At 41.1% G+C, this 21,251-nt stretch overlaps 1 protein-coding gene and 1 long non-coding RNA gene across 7 annotated transcripts in view; one reads left to right on the plus strand and one right to left on the minus strand.

The window, feature by feature from the left end:
* The window catches only part of NPSR1 (neuropeptide S receptor 1), a 234,901-nt gene that overhangs the window by 114,970 nt on the left and 98,680 nt on the right, over positions 1 to 21,251 (minus strand). The gene's annotated exons all lie outside the window — the stretch shown is intronic.
* The window catches only part of LOC115898285, a 137,477-nt gene that overhangs the window by 57,965 nt on the left and 58,261 nt on the right, over positions 1 to 21,251 (plus strand). The window contains exon 2 of the long non-coding RNA XR_004058006.1: positions 8,234 to 8,350. This is a non-coding gene — a long non-coding RNA (uncharacterized LOC115898285). The remainder of the gene's footprint in view (positions 1 to 8,233; positions 8,351 to 21,251) is intronic.

Genomic DNA, 21,251 nt, shown 5'->3' on the forward strand with positions numbered 1-21,251 from the left:
CATGGAAATGGGCATACTTCTTTAAGGTTGTTAGAGTAGAATGTTAAATCAATCTACTTAGGATTGAGTTTTGTTGTTAGTAGGGTCATCCTCAGCCTCCTATGGGCTTCAAATTTTTCTTTGGATTTTCTATCAGCATAGTAGCTGAGGTGCTAAAGGGTTTTAATGGCCCACTTTCTGCTTTCAGCTGCACCTGTTTTGCTGTAATACTGCTACTGCTTGTTACCCAATGCTTGCTACTGGTGGTTTTAGGGCTTCTCTTTTGTCCCAGTTCAGCCACAGACCCATACAGGCCTGTGTGCCTGGGCCTCAGGGATGGGGCATTCTCAGTGTTCCAATTCCTCCTCCCCATGAAAATCAAACTCCTGCCTTGTATCTGTGGTGGGTGTTACATATGAGAGAGTTTCATGCCCTTCCCTAGAAGCAGGAGATTTCCAGTGGTATTGGTGTTACCATTTCTGGCCTCTATCTCCAAGGGATGGGGTTTTCTCAGTCATTTATCTGCCTTCATTAGTGCTCTGGTGGGGCAACAGTGTTTGGTCCCACACTGGCTTAAGGTTTTTGTTTGCGAAAGTGTCTAGGAAGAAGAGTGGTATTTCATACCTTTCCCATAGGCATGGTCTAAACTCTCCTGCACACTTACGTATAGTCTCTGTAACAACTACTCAAATCTGCCATTGTAGAGTGGAAGCAGCCATAGGAAATTCTGTAACTGGATGGGTCTGGCTGTATTCCAATAAAACTTTATTTATAAAAATAAGCTGCAGGATGGATTTGGCTTGCAGAATTGAGTTTGCAGACCTCTGGTCTAGAGAATGAATTCCAAATGTCCTACTGTGACTTTCCTTCTTCTCAAGTCTGATATTTTCTCATTCTATTTTAAATTCATACTTTAAGAGAAACCCTTTCAACCAGCACATTAATAATAGCAGCTGGTTAACTGCTTAAAACATTGGTTAAAGAAATAAAGCATACATACGAATCTACCCTAAAACATTTTAATAAAAACATAAACATGCATTTGTCATTTCTTTAATGTAGAGCCAAGACTTCGATTTGATTTGATTCTTTTTTGCATAAAAAACACCCATAATTTATCTTGTATAATTTCCAGTTTGGGTTTCTTTAAATTGGGGTAATCAGTTGACATACCAGCAAAGCAATGTAAGGCAGAATCTCATTGCAGAGATTTTTATAATGTTCCTTCATCTTTCATAGTTGTATCTCCTGAGCTTAGCAGTTTACTGAAATAAAAGGCCAGTCATTCTAAAGGGAAAGCATCAATTGACAGGTTTGTTACGTCTAATAATATCCTGCTAGTCATGGGAGTTTAGTTAGTCAGGGTGTTTGCAGAGAGAATGGAGAGCATTGAGTAATAGTTGAGGCAGTGAAGAAGATGCAGTTGAGGGAGTTTCCTTGACCATACCCAGCTGTTTACTCTGCCATGCCATTTCTTTATGCTGCTCCGTTGGTTGGGAAGCTCTTTATACACCTCTGCCTGAAGAATATCCATTTCCTCAGGGTTTAATTCAAGGTTACCTCCTTTATAACACCTTTTCTGAGTGCTGAGATTGGCTTGGTTATTCCCACTTCTGTGTATCTTCCTACCCTACTATTATAGTACCTATAATACATTATCACATTTTTTTTTTGTATTTCTTTCCTATTCCACTATACTATGGGATAACAGAGATTATTATTTTTAATTCAACTCTACCTCCTCAAGCCCTATAACTGTGATATTACATAGTAACAGCTTGGTAAATGTCCTTTAAATGAAGTGTGCATTATTACTGCTGTTGCTTGATTGGCTGATTGTAGCATGGGTGACTTCATACAGCAGATGGAACCACATTAATCATCTTGTTCAATGAATATTAAAATAATGATTACAGAATCAAGTTGCTGGAAGGAAGATTGTGATTGAAAATTTTGATCCCTAAGCAGATTTCTAAAAGAGCTCCCTGGATTTTAAGATCTCTGCTAGATTGTAAGCTTCTGATTGGCAGTGGCTGTGCCTTGCTTATGTTTATAATTTTATCTTTTTTCATAGTGTCTGGCAAGATACTCAGTGTTTGCTAGATAAAGGAAGAAATGTTGTCCAATTAAACATATTTGCAAACTTCCTTAAAACACAAAGGTCACTAGGGTAGGATTCACCCTGTGTGAAGGGCAAGTTGAATCCCATGTCTTAGATTCCTGCTTGCGCTCAGTTGCTGTTCGCACTTTCCCCTGCAGAGCAGAGCTGTAGAATAATGAATACATAGCAAGCTGAGAAACTCTTTTTCTTGACATGACTCATACATGAACATTTGTCACACTGGATAAGGGAGATATTGAATGCAAACACAATTTTTTATGAAGACATTGAAATTTCTGATAATATAAGATCATTTTATCCTTAATTGTGGTATTACGGGTGACCTCTGGCTTTCCTGGAGGGACACTGTGGGTAACAATATCAACTGTATCTGAAAGTATGCAATGCTTCCAGCTCAACTCAATGTCTCTAGTGTTGTTTTTAAAGTGAGAGGGTGTGTATAATAATAGCTTGCTTGCTTTTGATTGCACAAGAGACTATTTTTGATATTGCTAAGGGTCCCTCTTCTACTTTTCTTTTTTAATCACTGAATACTGAGGACACTCTAAATGGAACAAGTCTTGAAGAACTTGTGTGAAACTTTGTTTAATGATAGAACTGAATGGCCCAACCTGATGTCGGGCACTTAGCCAATTAAAATTATTTCTCCAAAAGTATATGTCTATGTTTTGGGCTCATTTTACAATAGTAATATGATTCTGGCACTGTGCCCTTCACCAAGATGAAGTACCAGCTGAGCCTAATGGTCTAAACTGTCAACTCCCCGGCTCTTTATTAATCCTGGGGAAGTGGCTCGCACTTCAGTCATTACTGCTCAATTAGGTAAATAATCATCACATTTATTCTCATTAGAGCACTCTCTTCACAGAAAGCTTTGGTCCTGAGATTTTCAATTAGTCTTAACAAGTTACAAATGCCACTAGTGTCTCCCTTTCTCCGTTAGTCCCCCCAATCAAATAAAAATCTTGTGTCTAATTAAGGAAACCCAAGTCCTCATAAAACTTACTCTCTTTGCCTCTGTTGTATTCAGAAACCAAGAAGCTCATGAAGTGAGGCCAACTGGCCTACCTGAGTTGTTGGTTATTGCTGGGCGAGGAAAAAGTCCTGCACTCAAAAGCACAAGCATCGGGTTCCACAAGAACAAATGTTTTCTCGAAACAAGGCATTGAGCCTCTGTTATTTCTCCTCCTCACTCCACTTAAGGGAACATTTCTTGAGGCATGGTAGCATGCAGTTATCATTGCACAAGATGTATATCATTGCACAGCAGGAAGCTCAAACTGACTCTGAGTGTAAGTGTAAGGCATAGACAACTTGTTTTTTCTTTTAAAGGGTGCTATTTTCCTAATAAAAAGAATTCACAGAAATGATCTACGATGTTTAGAAATCCAAGGGAAGGAGAGGAGAGTTCCGTTTTCACTTACCCAAGACGCAAGCTCTTCAAATGTCTTTTTCCCTTTGCCCAAGGAGAGCTAAGTGGTAGCAGGCTGAGATGGAAGTGGTAAATTGTAACAAAAAATATTTGTTTCTCATCTCATTCTGCTGCAATCAGGTACAGGCTTGTACAGAGGGAAGTGAGGCAGACATAGAGATATGCTGCTCAGATCCCCCCTTCAGGAATGACCTTGCTGTCCAGCTGTGAGGAATATGGTTTGCTGACATCCTTCAGCTGTTAGATTCCTCAGTGTTTAGCTGGCATCACGCTATTCTTGGTACAACCTCTACCAATGACTAAGTTCCAGTAGAAAGGTCCAGTCATTTATACCCAACATGGAAATCCTAAAGGATTCCTGAGCTGACAGAGACTGTCAGGTTAATGTCAGGCTCTGATGGGTCCTCCGGCCCAATCTTACTTCTTCCCTTTGCTTTCACAGGTGTGACGTCTCCCCAAATTTTTGTATACCTGATTCTGTTTCAGCATCTGCTTCCCAGAGAATGCAGTGTGAAGCAGGAGGTAAGGGAGGAAGGGGCCCAAGATAATTTCATTTTCTAGGGATGGTCTTTGTGGTTGCCTCTGTTGCATAATGTACAATCTTAGTAAAAATCCCATTTATTCAAAACTAAAGCCAGTGAGAAAGCTACTAGGATGCTAGAGATTACTATGTGATGATGACTACTGAGTCTGTCTGCCAAGTAACCTACATGCCCATCCTTAGGCATCACACTGGCTCCTCTTAGAGGTCTGTAAGAATCACTGATTCTTTGTAGAGATGTTATTGAGGACATTTTAGTGCTGTTTCATCAAAGTACTGAAGAGAAAGCTCCACAGTATCCGTTTTCTTGATCAAGAAACATCTTGCTGTGCATTTCCCTCAAGCTTACAACAAATTATATTCTTGTAATTTGTTTTGCCATTAGTTTTAGCCTATAACTAGGAAGCACCAAAAAAAAAAAGATTGGTTGCGGTAACTTTGCAGTAACTCAAAGCCTAAATTTGATTTTTTTCCTCTGCAGTTATGATTTAATATTTTCCATGCCCTTTCTATTTCATTTTTTATTTTTCATTGTGTTGGGTATGTTCTTACATTCATTGGCAGGACACAGCATGGCTACTGGAGCCTGACCGTGGGATTTTGAATGTTGGCTCTGCCACATGACAGCTCTGCTATCTTGGGCTTGCTACCGACCACACCGAATCCCAGGTTCTTTGTAAAATTGTAATAATAAGAATGCCTGATTTACAGGGCTACTGTGAAGGTTAAATAAGATAGTGCATGTAAAATGCTTGCCCTATAAAACCTGGGTACCTGTTGTTGGTGCTGAATAGGGGCAATAACTAGACAGAGAGCTGCAAGAACTGAGTATGAGAGGGTGTGTCTTAACGTAAGTCCTAGGCTCCTTGCCAACTTGCTAGAACAATGTTTTCTGCAAAAATTGACACATAAGAGGTAGAGGCTTTGTTTAAACTAGATCTACAATGAACACTGGCTATTTGCTATAATGCATGCCAGCTAATCCAATATATTTGATTAACACACTTGATCAATCTAATATATTAGATTCCCTCTATGGAAACAGTGGTGATTGAATTAACCGATGGCCACTAAGGTGAAAAGAACTAAGCCAATCCTTGAGAGACTAGAACACAAGATAGATTAGTTCAGGGATTGGACCACTATTTTGTTAACAGGATTGCTACTTATGGGGTAATTCTGTGTTAGGATAGATGGTCCTGTGCAGGAAATTTGACATGCCTGGACTGTGCTTACTAAATGCCAGAAGTAACCCCTGCTGCCCCAGTCTTTGTGATAACTCCAAATATCCCACCATTTCCAAATGCCCCGGGACTGCCTCCTGTTAAGAACCATTGAGGTGTGGAAGGACATCTAGTGGTAGATTGGGAATATGATCCGGCGTCTCTAGGTCAGTTCCAGTTTATACCCGCCATGATTATGCCTGTGGCCCTTTCTCTCAAATATGCCCTGGTTTACTTGGCTCATTGGAGATGGCTGATTCCAGGCTTGGGGCTGGGAAAAGGACAAGATAAGCCTGGAACATCATGTTGTTCTGGCAAGTGAGGACATCCCCCAAAATGCTGAGAAACATGTCAACAGGAACATGCACCAAATTGTAGGGCTCTTCCTGACCCCAGTCAGCAATCTAGGCATAAAAAGTAATAACTATGGCAACCAATTATAACCCATGGAATAAAACAAGAATCTATGATATAAATTTAAAAATAGGAGAGAAGGGAAGGTTCTTCTTTAAAGTAGAGAGACTACTAATAAGTATAGAAGAAATAATGAAATTAGAAAAATCATCATTTGGAACCCTTTATAGCATTGACTCAGACAGGAATCTACACTGTGTGCTAAGTGTTTTGAGTGAAAGTTTAAGGAGTATCAGGATGGTTATATACTCTTAAAATACTTGTCTGTTGCAAAAGGAAAAAGAGTATCTTTACAGTGCAGAAATCTGACAATAACATCACCAGTAATGGGACAAATTGATATACTGTGTCTGCTGATAATATATACTAAGAGGAACAAAGCATCATTCCTGGTGTATAACTCCCAAAAGCACATAGCCTCAATCTATTCAGAAGGAAACATTACACAAACCCAAAGTGAGAGAAAATCCACAAAATATCTAACCTGTGCTATTTAAAAATGTTGATGTCATAAGACACAAAGAAAGACCAAGGAACTGTTCTAAGTTAAAGAACACTAAAAGTACATGGCGACTGAATACAATACATGATTCAGGGTTTTCTTGTGCTAAAAAAGATGTTCTTGGGATAATTGGTGACATTTAAAGCAGGTTTGCTGATTACATGGGGCATTTTTAGATGGATGGATAGGTAGATAGGTAGGTATTATAGATAGACTGATAGAGGAAATAGAGGAAATGATAAAGCAAATATGAAAAATATTAACATTTCAGGAATATGTGTACAGGGTACATGGGGGTATTTGTACTACTCTTAAAGATTTTCTGTAAACCTGAAATTATGTCAAAACAAGAAGCTAAAAATGAAAAATGTCCTGGTTGGGAAGACACATGATATGGTTGCTCAACGCATAGGGGAAGAGCTGGCAGAATATGATGGCTGTGACCTCTGCACAGTACTGAAGATATGGGCAACATGTTGAGCAAGGGCTGCTGTTATATTGAGAAGTGAGCTTTAGTATTGTTCAGTAAGTTTCTTCTCGTTCAGACCAGTATAGGCTTTCCTGGTAAGCTACTGTGCAATGTATGTGTTAATTATTAGCTCAGAGAGAGATTCAGCAAGTGAGCTTATATCTGTTCCCACGAAACATCACAAACTTGACACTCTCTGGGGAAGTCTAGTACTCGGAAATATAGATGCTAGTGAGAGCAAACAGACATAACAGATAACACATACAAAGTGCCTACCACATGCTAACCACTGCTGCAGGCACTTCCTATAGAATAACTAATTTAATCATCACCATAACTTTATGGGATAGATGATATTTTTGCAACCTCCATTTTACAGATGAGGAAACTGAAACATAGACCTGGTGAATAACTCACCCAAGTGTTAGTATGGAGGGGAGCTGGGATTGAAACACCAGTTAGGGTCATTCCAGAGGATAATTGCTCTGTTTGCCACTCTACTCTTCTGCTACCTGAGGGGCTCTGAGCAGTGAAAATCTTCTTTCCAGATTGTGCTTATAAAGCAAGCGAGGTGTCTGGGATTAGACCACTAGGAGAGTCTGAGCTGTTGCACCCCATATTGGGGCAAAGTGAGTTGTTTGTGCTGAGTGGGGAATGGAGCCAAAGCTCAGAGGAGACATCACAAGGTAAGAGCAGATATGCAGAGCAGACTAGCAGAACAGTTGCATGGCCGAAGAAAGTTGGAGGGTTGGGCTTAGGTTGGGTCACTAGATAGCAGAGTGAGAGGAAGCAATGCCCAGCCTAGTGGGTGGCTGATCAAGGCAGAAACTGGGGGGTCAGTGTAAGAACAGGCTGGGCTTCAGAGCCGGAACTCACACACAAAATATGGTGGATTTATTCCTTGGAAAGGCTGTGTGTTCCAGTGTGTCTGATAAGCCTTGGCCTCATCTTTCTGGTGGCACTCACCTTTCCCAAAAAGTAGCTAAGCCTCATCTTTGTCACTAACGAAGTGGAGAGCAAACACTGGCTGACACCTGCATCCCAGGCTGTGTGCTAGGTATTTAACATGTATTATCTTACTTAATGCAATGTTTTGAATAAGTGTACCTGAGTCAAACTGCCTACTGTGCACATATGTATTAGGTTGGTACAAAAGTAATTACCGTTTTTGCCACTAAAAGTAATGGCAATTACTTTTGCATCAACCTAATAGAAGGAGTGACTATTCAAAATGTGCGCTCAACTTTCAGTTCAGTGAAATTTGGATTGTATATTGCAGCTTGATGCAATTATAATTAAATAGAATAATACAATTAGATAATTATTTACTCTAAATGCAATACAAATATAGGTACTCAAAACATCACAGGTATTAGAAAAAGCAGGCATGCTGTCATCGAACCAGCATGGCAACTTTTGCATACAACAGGAAGCGTCAAACGCAATGAACTATGGAGGCCAGCTTAGGCACAATTATAGACATAATTTCTTAATCATCATAACTATCTGAAAAGGCAATCGTATAATTTCAGCCTTTTGTGTTTATTACAGGATTTAATTCAGTAAAGCATATAAAGCATATGGCTCAGTGCCAGCCACGAGGGAGGCCCCAAACGCCTGGCACCTGCTCTGCTCATTTTCTCAAGAGAAAAACGAAGCTTGGTGAATGTGAGTAGTATGTGGAAAGCCACAGAAATAACAAATGGTAGAGAGAGGATTTGAATTCAGGTCTCTAGACTTTGTCCTCTATTTTTGTGCAGCTTTCAAACTAAGAATAACTTTTATATATTTTACTGGTTAAAACATTTTTTTTTTTTTAAATATATGCCCGGGCACATGAAAATTATATGAAATTCAAATATCTGTGCCATAAACGAAGTTTTATTTACACAGCCAGGCCTGTTTGTTCATGTGTTGTCCATGGCTGCTTTCATGTTACAATGCCAGAGTTGGGTAGTTGACACAGAGATCATAGGATCTGCAAAGCCTAAAATGTTTAGTATCTGGGCCTTTACAGAGAAAGTTAGTTGACCCCTGCCCTAGACCTTAGGCCCCTGCTCTTTCCATTATTCTCAAGTGCTGGTGGATCCAGATCGGTTGTGACATTGCCAAATCTCCCGGCATTCTTGGGGAATTATTAAACTGCCATGTAGGTTGCACTAAGTGCTCCCTGCTGGCTTGGATAGAAGAGTTTTGAAGGTGCCAGATGGGAACAGATTCCTTTCTTTCATCTTAACAAAAATCCAGTCTCACTCTCTTTCATGTTCAAGAGCATTTGATTAATGAGGACATGAAGTAGGGGGAAGAAGAATCCGGGCTGTTGAGCTGGACTGAGCTGGCAGTTTCGGGTTCTCTCATTTCAGCCTCTCCTCCCCGTGTCTAGCAGGCGCCCTGAACTCCCAGCTGAGTGTAATCGGAGGCTGTGTAATTGGAGGGTGAATGCACAGGCTTTGCAGTCAGAGACCTGTGTTTGTACTGTGATTCCCTACTTGCTAGGTGTATGGTTTTGCACACGTTATTTAATGTCCTTCAGTCTCAGTTTCTGCAGGTCTGATATGGGCATAATGAGAATACCTATGGCTTTGAGTAATTTGGAGGATTAAATACAAACATATATGAAAAGATTTTTTCCCCAAAGAGGTGGCTCAGTGAGCATTCAGTAAATATTAGTTATCACTATTATTTTTTTTCTGCCTACTTGTCAGTAGGGAAGGAACTAAGTTTCTGATCCTAGTTTAAAAGCCCTTAAACGTGTTTTAGGATGTTTTAAAAAAGTAATACATGCACATAGTACAAAATTCAGGTAGCACAAATAATAAAATAAGCAGCTCACAAAATGATGTATACTTGACTGTTCAAGGCAGCAGTATTCATAGCAGCCCTAAACTGGAAATGACCCAAATGCTCACCACTAGTGGAGTGAAAAAATCAACTGTGGTATGTTCACACAGTAGAACACCATTCAATAAGGATGGTGAATAGTCTGCAACTATAGGCAACACTGTTGATGAATCTCCTGAATCAAATGCTAAGCAAAGTAAGTCAGAAACAAAAGCACACATACTGTAAGATTCTATTTATGTAAAGAATTAAATCATTCTACATATTTGCTACTTTATATCCTTGACCTAAATCTCTGCATTCCTCCCTCCCACCTTGACTGACTCTGGTAACCACTGTTTTATGTATTTGTAATGAACAATCCTCAAATAACAAATGTTGGTGAGGATGAGGAGAAATGGAAACCTTTGTACACTGCTGGTGGGAATGCAAAACTGCAGTTGTTTAGAATGCTAACCACAGCGTTACCACATGACCCAGCAATTCTGCTCCTGGTTACATACTCAAGAGAAAAAACTGTCCACACAAAAAGTTGTACATAAATGTTTGTAGCAGCATTTTATTCCGAAGAGCCAAAAGGTAAAAACCACTGAAATATCCATCAACTGATGAATGGATAAACAAAATGTGGTATATCCATATGATAGAATATTATTTAGCCATGAAAAATGAAATATGGATACATGCTACAACAAAAATGAACAGTGAAAGTGTTAAGTGAAATCAATCACAAAATATAATATATTACATGGTTCCATTTATATGAAATGTAGAGAATTGGTCCTTCTTCTGGAGCCTCAGTAAATTTACTTAGTCTAAATGGGTCCAGGTGCTGGGGTGATTACCCTTATCTTGTCTCCTACTAAATTACAGAGATTTGGGGAGTTCCTTCAGACCTCCAATAAACTTGTTTGTGGAGGCCTAGGGAATTTCTTCAGACCCCCAGTGAAATTTGTTCAATCCGATTAATCAATTTCATACAGACAGGAAGTAGACTGGCAGTTGACTAGGGTTGGGGAGGATGTGGGGTGGGAGTTATAGCTAAAAGGTATTCGCTTTCTTTTTGAGGTGATGAAAATATTTTAAAATTGACTTCGGTGATGGTTATACATATCTGTGAATATACTAAAAGTCACTCAATTTTATACTTTTAATGGGTGAACTGTATTGTTATGTGAATATTTTAATAAAGCTGTTCATAAAAAGAAAAAATAAAGTATAAAATTAGGTGAAGCCTGTCTGGGCCTCAGAGCTTACTCTTGGTTGGGGGAAGAAGTGGTACTGGGAATTGGTGAGAGGAGGCATAGAGGCAGATGGGAACATTTCTTGATTTGGGTGGTAGTTACACTGGTATCTTCTGTTTGTGAAAATTTGTCAGCTGATACTTGTGTGCACAGAATTGAACTTCGTACTTCAATAAAAATAATAAAAACCAAAACTAAGGAAGGTACCCTTCTTCAACAATTGTTTGTCACTCAGTTCTTTTCTCAGAAGCAACCACTTTTACATCAAGCAGAATTTAGAGACAGGCTATTCAGAGATAGTTACTGATGGACAAGAACATGCGTTCTTGTGTATATTGTATTTCTTGTCTTACTTTTATTTCCTGAGAATAAGTTTTGATAAACTTAGTCCTGTGTCTAGTTGACCACCTACTACAAAGCGGGTGTAGACCTCAGAAAAGGACAGGGGGAGAAGAGGAGATAGGTGGAAGTTCTGATCCTGGGTGACCTTCTTGGACATGGCAAGGCTTCAACAAATGTTCATAAAACTGTCAAAGTTTGATGAATTTAAGGGCTTCAGAATGTCCAGGTTTTCTTCTAGTGTTGGTCTGAGATCCAGATTAAGTCTCTCATGCCTATTTTGTGTTTGAAACTCCAGAAATCCCTTTGGGCTTCTTTGATCCCCAAAGCCTTCTATTATTTTTTCTTTCTTTTCAAAATTCATTTATAATTTTTTTATGTCTATTTTTAATTTATTTTTATTTTTGTAGAGACAGAGTCTCACCATGTTACCCTGGCTGATCTTGGACTCCTTGCTTCAAGCAATCCTCCTTCCCCAGCCTCCCAAAATGATCAGATTGCAGGTTTCTTTCTTTCTTTTTTTTGGAGAAGGAGTCTCTCTATGTTGCTCATGTTGTAGTGTGGTGGCTGTTCACTGGCACAATCCCACTACTGATCAGCATGGGAATTTTGACCCGCTCTGTTTCCAACTTGGGCTGGTTCATCCTTCCTTAGGCAATCTAGTGGTTACCTGCTCCTGGGATTGGGGTAACCATACTGATGCCAAACTTAGTACAAACATCCAATCCACATAGTGCACTACAGCCCAGAGCTCCTGGGCTCAAGCGATCCTCCCACTTCAGCCTCCTGAGTAGCTGGGACTACAGGCATGTACCACCACACCTGGCTGGTCTTCTGTTCTTATTGAGAACTCACCTGGGTTTGTAATTCAGAACTGCATTCATCTTTCTGGTGAAAGTATTTTCCTCATCTCAAAGTTGTGACATGATGGGATATTTGAATCTAGGACCACCGTGAAACACTGGGGAAGACATTCTCCTATTTCTGGCCTTTTATTCCTCCTGATTATTCTACTTTTGGCAGCATCAGCATCTCCAAATGTTAGTCATCCTCTAAGGCCCAATACAAGCTCCACCCACTCTGTGAAGTCCCCATTGTGTCCTGGAGGACCCTGATTTGCACTACTTCACGTAGTGCTTCTTTAAATACTTGTCAATTACTATTGATTGCTGACTATTTGGTTTTGGACAAAATGCCATGTGCTGAGAATACAAGGAAGGAAACTCCATTCCTATCTTCAAATTGTTCACATTCTAGTGTTTCAGGGAGATGTGAAATAATTAAAATACAGTGTTGCACGTGTCCAAAAGAGGGATGATTGGCAACATCTTCTGGGAAGGAACCAAGCGGACTAGGCAGGCTTCACAGAGTGCCTGTTCAGCTTTGTGTCTTGAGGAATGAGTAGTGCTTTGCTAGAGAGACCAGGTGAGAGAAGGGCATCCAGGTAGAGAAAGCATTGTGTGCAAAGGCATGAAGTAAAGACCACAGGTTGTCATTTACTTATCATTTAATATGTCATTGAATTTATTAGTCTTTCCAACTAGATTGTGAGAGACTCCTGGAGACGATCCCTAACTCAGGCTTCTCATTCCCCTTCTCCCAAACATCTAGTAAAATTCTGGACACTCATAATTGTGGCAGGCCGGGTGTCACTAACAACTCTTTCAGTACTGACTGAGTGGTTAAGTTAAATCTTAAAAGCCAGTGCTCTTATACAAAGGCTGGAATGTAACAAAAGCCCATCAAGAGTTTTACCTAGGCCTCTCCTGGGACTTAAAGCATGACAAAATAACAAAGGAATTCTTAACAGGACCCATTTAGGATTAAACAAGTTTCACTGGGGGTCTGAAGAAACTCCCTAGGCCTCCACAAACAAGTTTATTGGAGGTCTGAAGGAACTCCCCAAACCTCTGTAATTTAGCAGGAGACAAGATAAGGGTAATCACTCCAGCACCTGGACCCATTTAGACTAAGTAAATTTACTGAGGCTCCAGAGGAAGGTCTTCAGGACTCAGGCCTTAGTTATAGATTAAAAGAAGTTAACCATTTATATCTTTAGAAGAATGCACACTTACACGTAGACATATAGCTTAGAAGGTATATAAACTCCGGAAAACTTTGTAATTTTAAGTTGGTCTGGCAATAATTTCCAGGCCTTCTCCCTGTCACCAGTTGTAGAAAATAAAACTCTCTTCTGAAGTTTCCACAGGATTACCGGCTGGCCCAGCAGGTGTGCCATGCCATTGCCAACATCTCTGACAGTAGAAAGCCTTCTCCGGGCAAACATCACCCCCCATTCCGGCTGCCTCAGGAACACAGGTTGTTTGAGTGACTGCGGGAGAGAGTCCCAAAAGGCTTTGTCCACCAGACCCACTCTGGATCCCATTCAAAGAGGTGGCAGTGACCCTCATTTACCAACTGGCAGAGGGTCCCAAAGTGATCTGTGCCCAGATATGGCAGGGCTAGGCAAAACAGGTCCTGGAGAAGCTAGAAGAGAAGAGAACTAGTCAGGAGGACCCAAAGAAGTTCCCTGCAATGCTCCCCACTTTCCTGTTGATGAACTTGCTGTCCCTGGCTGAACGTGTGGCTCTGCAGCAGCTGGTCCACTTGGAGGAGGCAGTGAGTGGAGAGTTCTGTCAGTGCCTTCTCTGGGAAAAACAGGAGCACAAGACCAAAAGATCCCAAGAAGAAGAGTACAAGTTTTGAGACCACCATGGAGGAGGAGCTGGGGCTGGTTGGGGCAGCAGATGACACGGAGACAGAAATCATTCACGTCTTCTGTGAGATGGAACTGTTGGATGGCAAACAGACACTGGCTGCCTTTGTTCCACTCTTGTTTAAAGTCTGCAACAACCCAGGCCTCTATAGCAACCCAGACCTCTCTGCAGCTGCTTCACCTGCCCTTGGCAAGTTCTGCATGATCAGTGCCACTTTCTGTGACTCCCAGCCTCATCTTCTGTTCACCATGCTAGAAAAGTCTCCACTTCCAATTGTCTGGTCTAACCTCATGGTTGCCACTGGGAATCTGGCCATCTGCTTTCCCAGTCTGGTGGACCCCTGGACTTCTCATGTATATGCTTACCTTCGGGACTCTGCTCAGCCAGTGTGGAAAACAGCAGGGTTGGTGATGACTCACCTGATCCTCAAGGACATGGTGAAGGTGAAGGGGCAGGTGAGTGAGATGGCAGTGCTGCTCATCGACCCTGAGCCTCAGATTGCTGCCCTGGCCAAGAAGTTCTTCAACAAGCTCTCCCACGAGGGCAACAGAATCTATAATCTCCTTCCAGATATCATCAGTCACCTGTCAGGCTCCGAGCCAGGGATGGAGGAAGTGCCTTTTCACACCATGATGAAGCAGCTCCTCTCCTACATCATCACCAAAGACAAGCATACAAAGCCTGGTGGAAAAGCTGTGTCAGCGGTTCCGCACAGTCTAAACTAAGCAGGTGCAGCAGGACCTGGCCTACTGTGTGTCACAGCTGCCCCTCACAGAACAAGGCCTCTGCAAGATGCTTGCCAATTTTGACTGTTTTGGAGACAAACTGTCAGATGAGTCCATCTTCAGTGTTTTTTTTTTTGTCAGTTGTGGGCAAGCTGCAACATGGGACCAAGCCTGAGGGCAAGGCTGTCATAGATGAATTTGAGCAAAAGCTTCAGATCTGTCATACCAGAGGTTTGGATGGGATTGAGGAGCTTGAGATTAACCAAGCAGGTAGCCAGAGAGCCCCATCAGTCAAGAAACCATCCACTGTTTGTAGGCATCAGCCTCTGGCTTCCGCAGCCTCAGACAATGACTGTCACACCAGAGCCCTGCCTTAGTACCCTTCGGCATCCGAACACCCAGAAGCAAGCTTCCAGAAAGAAACCCAAAGTTGTCTTCTCAAGTGATGAGTCAAGTGAGGAAGATCTTTTAGCCTAGAAGACAGAAGATGGGACACCCAAGAAAACAACGCCAATTCTCAGAGCATCAGCTCGCAGGCACAGATCCTAGGAAGTCGTCTTGCCTGTTCCTGTCCTCCCTGTGCATGGTATCTTGTAGGGTGACCTGGAATTCTAATTCTGTTCCCCTTGTAAACTATTTGCCTGTCTCCGTTTTTGGAAAAAAAAAAAAAAATACACGATTTTTAAAGTGCAAGGCCTTTCTCTTAAATTAGCCTAACTGAACTGCGTGGAGCTGCTTTCACTTTGGAATATATGTTTGCCAGTCTCCTTGTTTTCTAATGAATAAATGTTTTTATACACTTCAAAAAAAAAAAACTCTCTTCCTCCCCAGTTTGTTTGCATCTCATTATTGGGCTACAAGAAACAGCAGCCCAACCCTCGGTTTGGTCCAGAAACAATGTTAGATAGAAATAAAAGACTAAGGGCAAACACAGAAAGAGTCATCTTAAAAGATTTAATTAAGGGCCTGAATTTAAAACATTCAGCAGATCCCCATTCTTAGAATGGGAATTTCTCATCAGCCTTGGAATATGAAGGAAACCTTCTAAGGATATGAAATTTAACTTTGATTGTATCAGTTATTATAATCAGGGCCAAGCTGTGATTGGCAACTGGTCTCCCTTGTACTTTCTGCCCTTATTCAACAACCCCCCTTTGGGCCCCAGGGCTTGCCTCTCAAGATGATGTGAATTCTTTTGAGTGTAATTGGGCCTGGCCTATGATAGAGTCATTATCTGAATCCATTGTTTGCCAAGTAATTGCTTTGTAACTTTGGGCAACTTACTTAGATATCTTGGGTCTTAGTTTCCACCTTATAAAATTAGGATGAGTATACTTACTTTGTGAAGGTTAAATGTCCCAAGTGTTTGAAACATTATAGGCTCCCAATAATGAACATCTTCCTTTACCTCTCCTCACTTCCGCTTTCTACCCCCTTCCTTTTTCCCTTGGAAGTTTTAGAAAGAGATTTTTAAGACAAGAGATAAGGAGCTAGAGAATCAAGAGAAATGTTAAGACATTTTCCTGTGTACTGTATTTCATGCCATTTTCCACACATTCCCCCATTCCCAGGCATTAAGACTGAGGTTGAAGGTTTGGGGTACAACATCAGGCTGAGAGCAGCCACACAGAGGCTCAGCATTGTTTGGGTTGCGCACATTGCAGAGGGAGAAACAGGTATTATTTATTTGCAAGGAGAGACCATTCAGGGGGACATGGTGCCTGTCACACACTCTTTCAAGGGTTGTCACCTGGGAGAAGCGTTAGACTTTGGACTAATTCAAGACTGGGCTCAGGGTCTTTTCTCAGTAGTATCTTAGAGTTTCTAAGTAGCTTGCCTTAGGAGGAGGTGATTATCCCATCACTAGAGGTTATTAAGTAAAGATCCTCAGTTCCGTTGGTCAGGGATTCAGGTACTGGGGGAAGATGAATGCAATGGCCTATGCTATGCCTCCCAGACATACGTGTCTAGGATTCTGTTGTGATTGACAAATACCCCCCACTTCCCCCGATCCCACTCCCAGGCAGAAAAGGGAGTGGGATCCCCTACTCCAGCAAAGCCTCTTCCACCTGCTCAGCACCTCACCCACACAAACTGAAAGAGTTCTCAGCTGTAAACAAATCAAACTGGTGAACTAGTTCTCCAGGGCTAATAACTGAAGCCACTTACTCTCTCAACAGCATTTTAATAGGGACATCAAACCTTGGCCCGGGAGTGACTTAGTCATGTAGGAATTCCAGGTGGTATGGCATGCAGAGAGGAACAGAATGGGCTGGCAGCTTGCCCAAGGTCACACATTCCAGAGTAAATAAAACCCAGCTGCCACCACCCCTCTCTCATGCTCTGTCCCGAGGCTGCTTTCTGTCTGGTCACCTTGGGGACTTCCTGCCCCAATCTCAAGCTGTGCTAGTGACTGTGGCATGACCTGAGTATGAAGTGGCTGTGATGGTGAGACCTGAAATAGTCCTCCCTTGCAGCCAGATGCTGGCATGAAGAATAGCAGCTCCACAGAAGTTTGCTCAATAGATATTATGCAAATGCTTAGAGCAATAACATTCCTTGCCATTACCAGGCTAATACTCCCAGTAAAGAGTGTGCGTTGATCCTGATGGTTTTATATTTTCTGGTTTGTCAGACTGAAATCAGGGTCTAACTGATGCCTATATGAAAGCATAACAGGTACATGACTGGCAGAGGTCCAACTCCTTTTTGTCCGAATTAGAGGCCCTTTTGCTGTGAGCTGGCAAGAGCTCCAGCTCCATGCACGTCAATTATGTTCTCTGGCCAAAAGCCTTGCTGCACAGTAAACATGACTGGAGCCACAGTGAGCCTCATTTGTGATATGATCCCCATATAAAGAAGGCAGCGAGGCACTAGTGTCCAGATCCCTTCTTTAACTCATCCCACCCATCACCCCAGGTATAGGGTCCTGGAATCCAAGCATTCATTACATATTTGTTTGTAGTTGTATAATTAAAATAACATTTGTCATGTTCTAAAACTGAAGTTAATTGCTAGTCAAAACTCCTACTCTGCTAGATATCAAAAACTTAATTGCAGTCAAATAAGTGTTTACTCTTTGTCCTTGTAGTCATCTTTAAGCTTTAGAAAACTCATGTGGTATCAAGTCGCATGTGTGCACGGGTGCTCGCGTGCGTGTATGTGTGTGTGTGTCTCTCTAAGATGCCTGGTCCTTAGTGTCATCTCTTATCATTGGCATCTATTAAGATATCTCTGATTCCACCCTGCACTTAGCTGTCAGCAGATCGAAGTGGTGCCTCCTTGTTCCAACTGCAGGGTCTCTTTGGGCCACAGGCTTTGTCACAAAGGCATGGCTCTTGTTGCACAGAGTAAGTACATTCTTCTGATCCCTGCACCAGGCTGCAGGTGCAGAGACCCACAGTGGCTGTTTCAAGTTCTTTGCCTAGACACTCACATAGACATTTCTTCTCACTTTCAATATGCAGAAGAGGGCCCCTGTGCCTTACTCTCTCTCTGGACTCTCTTGAGAAAGTGGGTAGGGTGGGTTACAGATGCCCTTGTTTGTGGCGTTCTCCAACCTGTAGCTCCTATCTCATGCCCCAAATCCTCTTCAGTGTCTGCCCTAGGGTTAAGGTCTCTCTCTTAGAAATGCCTCCTTTTTTTTTTTGAGGTGCAGTCTTGCTCTGTCTCCAGGCTGGAGTGCAGTGGTGCAATCTCGGCTCACTGCAACCTCCACCTCCCAGGTTCAAGAGACTCCTCTGCCTCAGCCTCCCAAGTAGCTAGGACTGTAGGTGCATGCCACCATGCCCAGCTAATTTTTGTATTTTAAATAGACATGGGGTTTCACCACGTTGGCGTGAATGGTCTCGATCTCTTGACCTTGTGGTCCACCTGCCTCAGCCTCCCAAAGTCCTGGGATTACCAGCGTGAGTCACCACACCTGGCCAGAAATGCCTCCATGTTTAAGCTCTTGTCTCCTCCTCCCTACATACTCCTCACTCTTTCCCATTCTTGGATCCAGGTAGCCTGGTTTTCATTTTTCCTTCTCAATCACTTGAAACTCAAGACCAAGAAATAGACTACTTTGTTTTCCTCATTTCCTACTTAACCTGCATTGTGGCAGTAAAAGCCTTATGATACAGTTTTCCAAACAGAATTATGTAATGATAGAAATGCTAAGACAGGGATGGGTGGAGGGAGAACACTTGGTTAAGAAGCAAAAATATTACAGCAGTTCCCCCTTATCTGTGAGGGATATGTTTGAAGACTCCCAACTGCAGATAGTACTGAACCCTATATATACCATGTTTTCTCTTACACATACATACCTAACTATGATAAAATTTAATTTATAAATCACACACATAAAGAAATGAACAATAATATGCTGATATCATATGATAAGGATAAAATATGCTGTAATAAAAGTTATGTGAATATGAGGTCATTCTCTCTCAAAATATCTTACTCTACTGCACTATTAACTGAAATCATGGAAAGTGAAACTGTGGATAAGGGAGAACTACTGAATACAGCTGCATTTGATTCTTTCATTGCTTGCAATCTTTTTCGATCAGAATTCCAGAGAAAATTAGGCTCCATGGAAAATAAATTGAACTTTCATTTTCTCAATTTTTCCAAGGTTGGCATCTAGGTAGAAACATTTTGGAGGCATAGGAAAGAAATAACTGATTGTATCGACAGATGCTTTAGTGAAGTGGTTCTGAGTGTGTAGTCTGAGGACGTCTGAGGGTCACTAAGACTCTGAATCCATTAGGCAAACGCTATTTTTATAATAGTACTAAGATTGTATGTGTCTTTTCACTTCCATTTTCTCGTGAATGTACTATGACTTTTGGAAAACTCAACTGTGTAAACATGAACATCTGTGTACACACAGAAATCAGATGTGTAAAGGTTGCATATATTGGAAATATCAGATAAACAGTATTATATAATATTTAAAAATAGGCTGGAGATGGTGGCTCACACCTATAATCCCAGCAATTTGGGAGACCAAGGCAGGAGGACTGTTTGTGACCAGGAGTTCAAGGCCAGCCTGGGCAACACAGTGAGACCCCATCTCCAGAAAAAAAAATTAGCTGGGCTTGGTGGTGCATACCTGTAGTTCCAGCTACTTGGGAGCCTGAGGTGGGAGGATGGCTTGAGCCTAGGAGTTCAAGTCTACAGTGAGCTGTGGTCATGCCACTGCACTTCAGCCCTGGTGACAGAGCAAAACCCTATCTCTAACTAAATAAATTAATAGATAGTATATTAAAATAAATTAAACAGAAAATTGCAAGTTTGATGAAAGAGGAATTCTCTAATTGACCAGATACATTTAAATAAGAACAAAATAGAACTTCTAGAAATGAAATAAAATTGTAATAAAGTTAGAATCTCAATGAATATGTTGATTAGAAGGTTGGAACCAATAAAAAGATAAATAGTAAACTTGATGATTGGACCAAATAAATTACTCAAAAAGCAATAGAAAGAGACAAAGAGATAGATCAAAGAAGAGTGAAGAGGCATAATGAGTAGGATGAGAAAGTCCAACAAAAATCCCCTTGGAGTTCCAGAAGAAGATAATAAAGAGGAGGGGAAAGAGGCACTGAGGTAGTGACTAGGAATTTTTCTATAATGGGTAAAGGATGCCAATATAGTTGTCCCTTTGTATATACGGGGTTATTGGTTTCCATGGATATCCTTCCAAGGATACCAAAATCCCTGAAATAAAATGATGCTATATTTGCATATGTTAACCTAGCTTAAATTATCTCTAGATTACTTTTAATTCCTAATACAGTGTAAGTGCTGTGTAAATTGTTGTTATACTATATTGTTTAGAAAATTGTGACAAGAAGAAAGTCTGAACGTGTTCAGTATAGATACATTTTTTTCTGAATATTTTCAATTCACAATTGGTTGAATCCATAAATGCAGAACCCATGGATACAAAGGGCCAACTGTACTCAGATACTGAAAACATGACAGAGTCTGGTTTTAAATAATACATACTCTTGTCAAACAATGCCACAGCTTTCGGATGGGGAACTAGTTTTACAGAGATGGTGGATGTTGTTTTGAATCACAAACCTGATTGATTATTCATCATAAGCAGAAGACCTTGGGGATGAGGGATTCCCAGTGGGATAACTAGAGATTCAAACATGAAGAAGGAATGGGGAGACTTCACTTGGGTCAAAGAGTAATACTAGAAGCAAGTCCAGCCATCTGCATTCATTTTGACAGTTCAATGGACATCTATTGAATCCCTGCTAGGTACCAGAAAGTCACCCAGTAAAACTGGGGTCCTTCCCATTTCCTCTGCTCTTCCTGTTCCTTTTATCCTGAGGCCCACTGCTACCAGACACAAGGTTGGGCACATGTAGACTTGCTCTCAAAAAAGAAGAAAAAGGAAGCACCTAAAACAAAAACATAAAATTTTAAAACAACAATAAAATGGTATACCAGACAAATATTAGTTAAGAAAGATTATGTAGTGACATCAATATAAGATAAAAATATTTTTTAATGCTAAAAGCATCACTAGAGATAAAGAGACCTACTGTATATTGATTACCAGTTAAACTCACCAGGAAGATGTAGCAATTCTAAGCCCATTAGAATAAATAAAGTAAGAAAATAATAGAACTATGGGAGAAAAAGATAAATCCACCACCAGAACTTCAGATTTTAGCAACTTCTCTTATTTATT

Source organism: Rhinopithecus roxellana, chromosome 6 (genome assembly GCF_007565055.1).
Source record: "Rhinopithecus roxellana isolate Shanxi Qingling chromosome 6, ASM756505v1, whole genome shotgun sequence".
Classification (NCBI taxonomy): Eukaryota; Metazoa; Chordata; class Mammalia; order Primates; family Cercopithecidae; genus Rhinopithecus; species Rhinopithecus roxellana.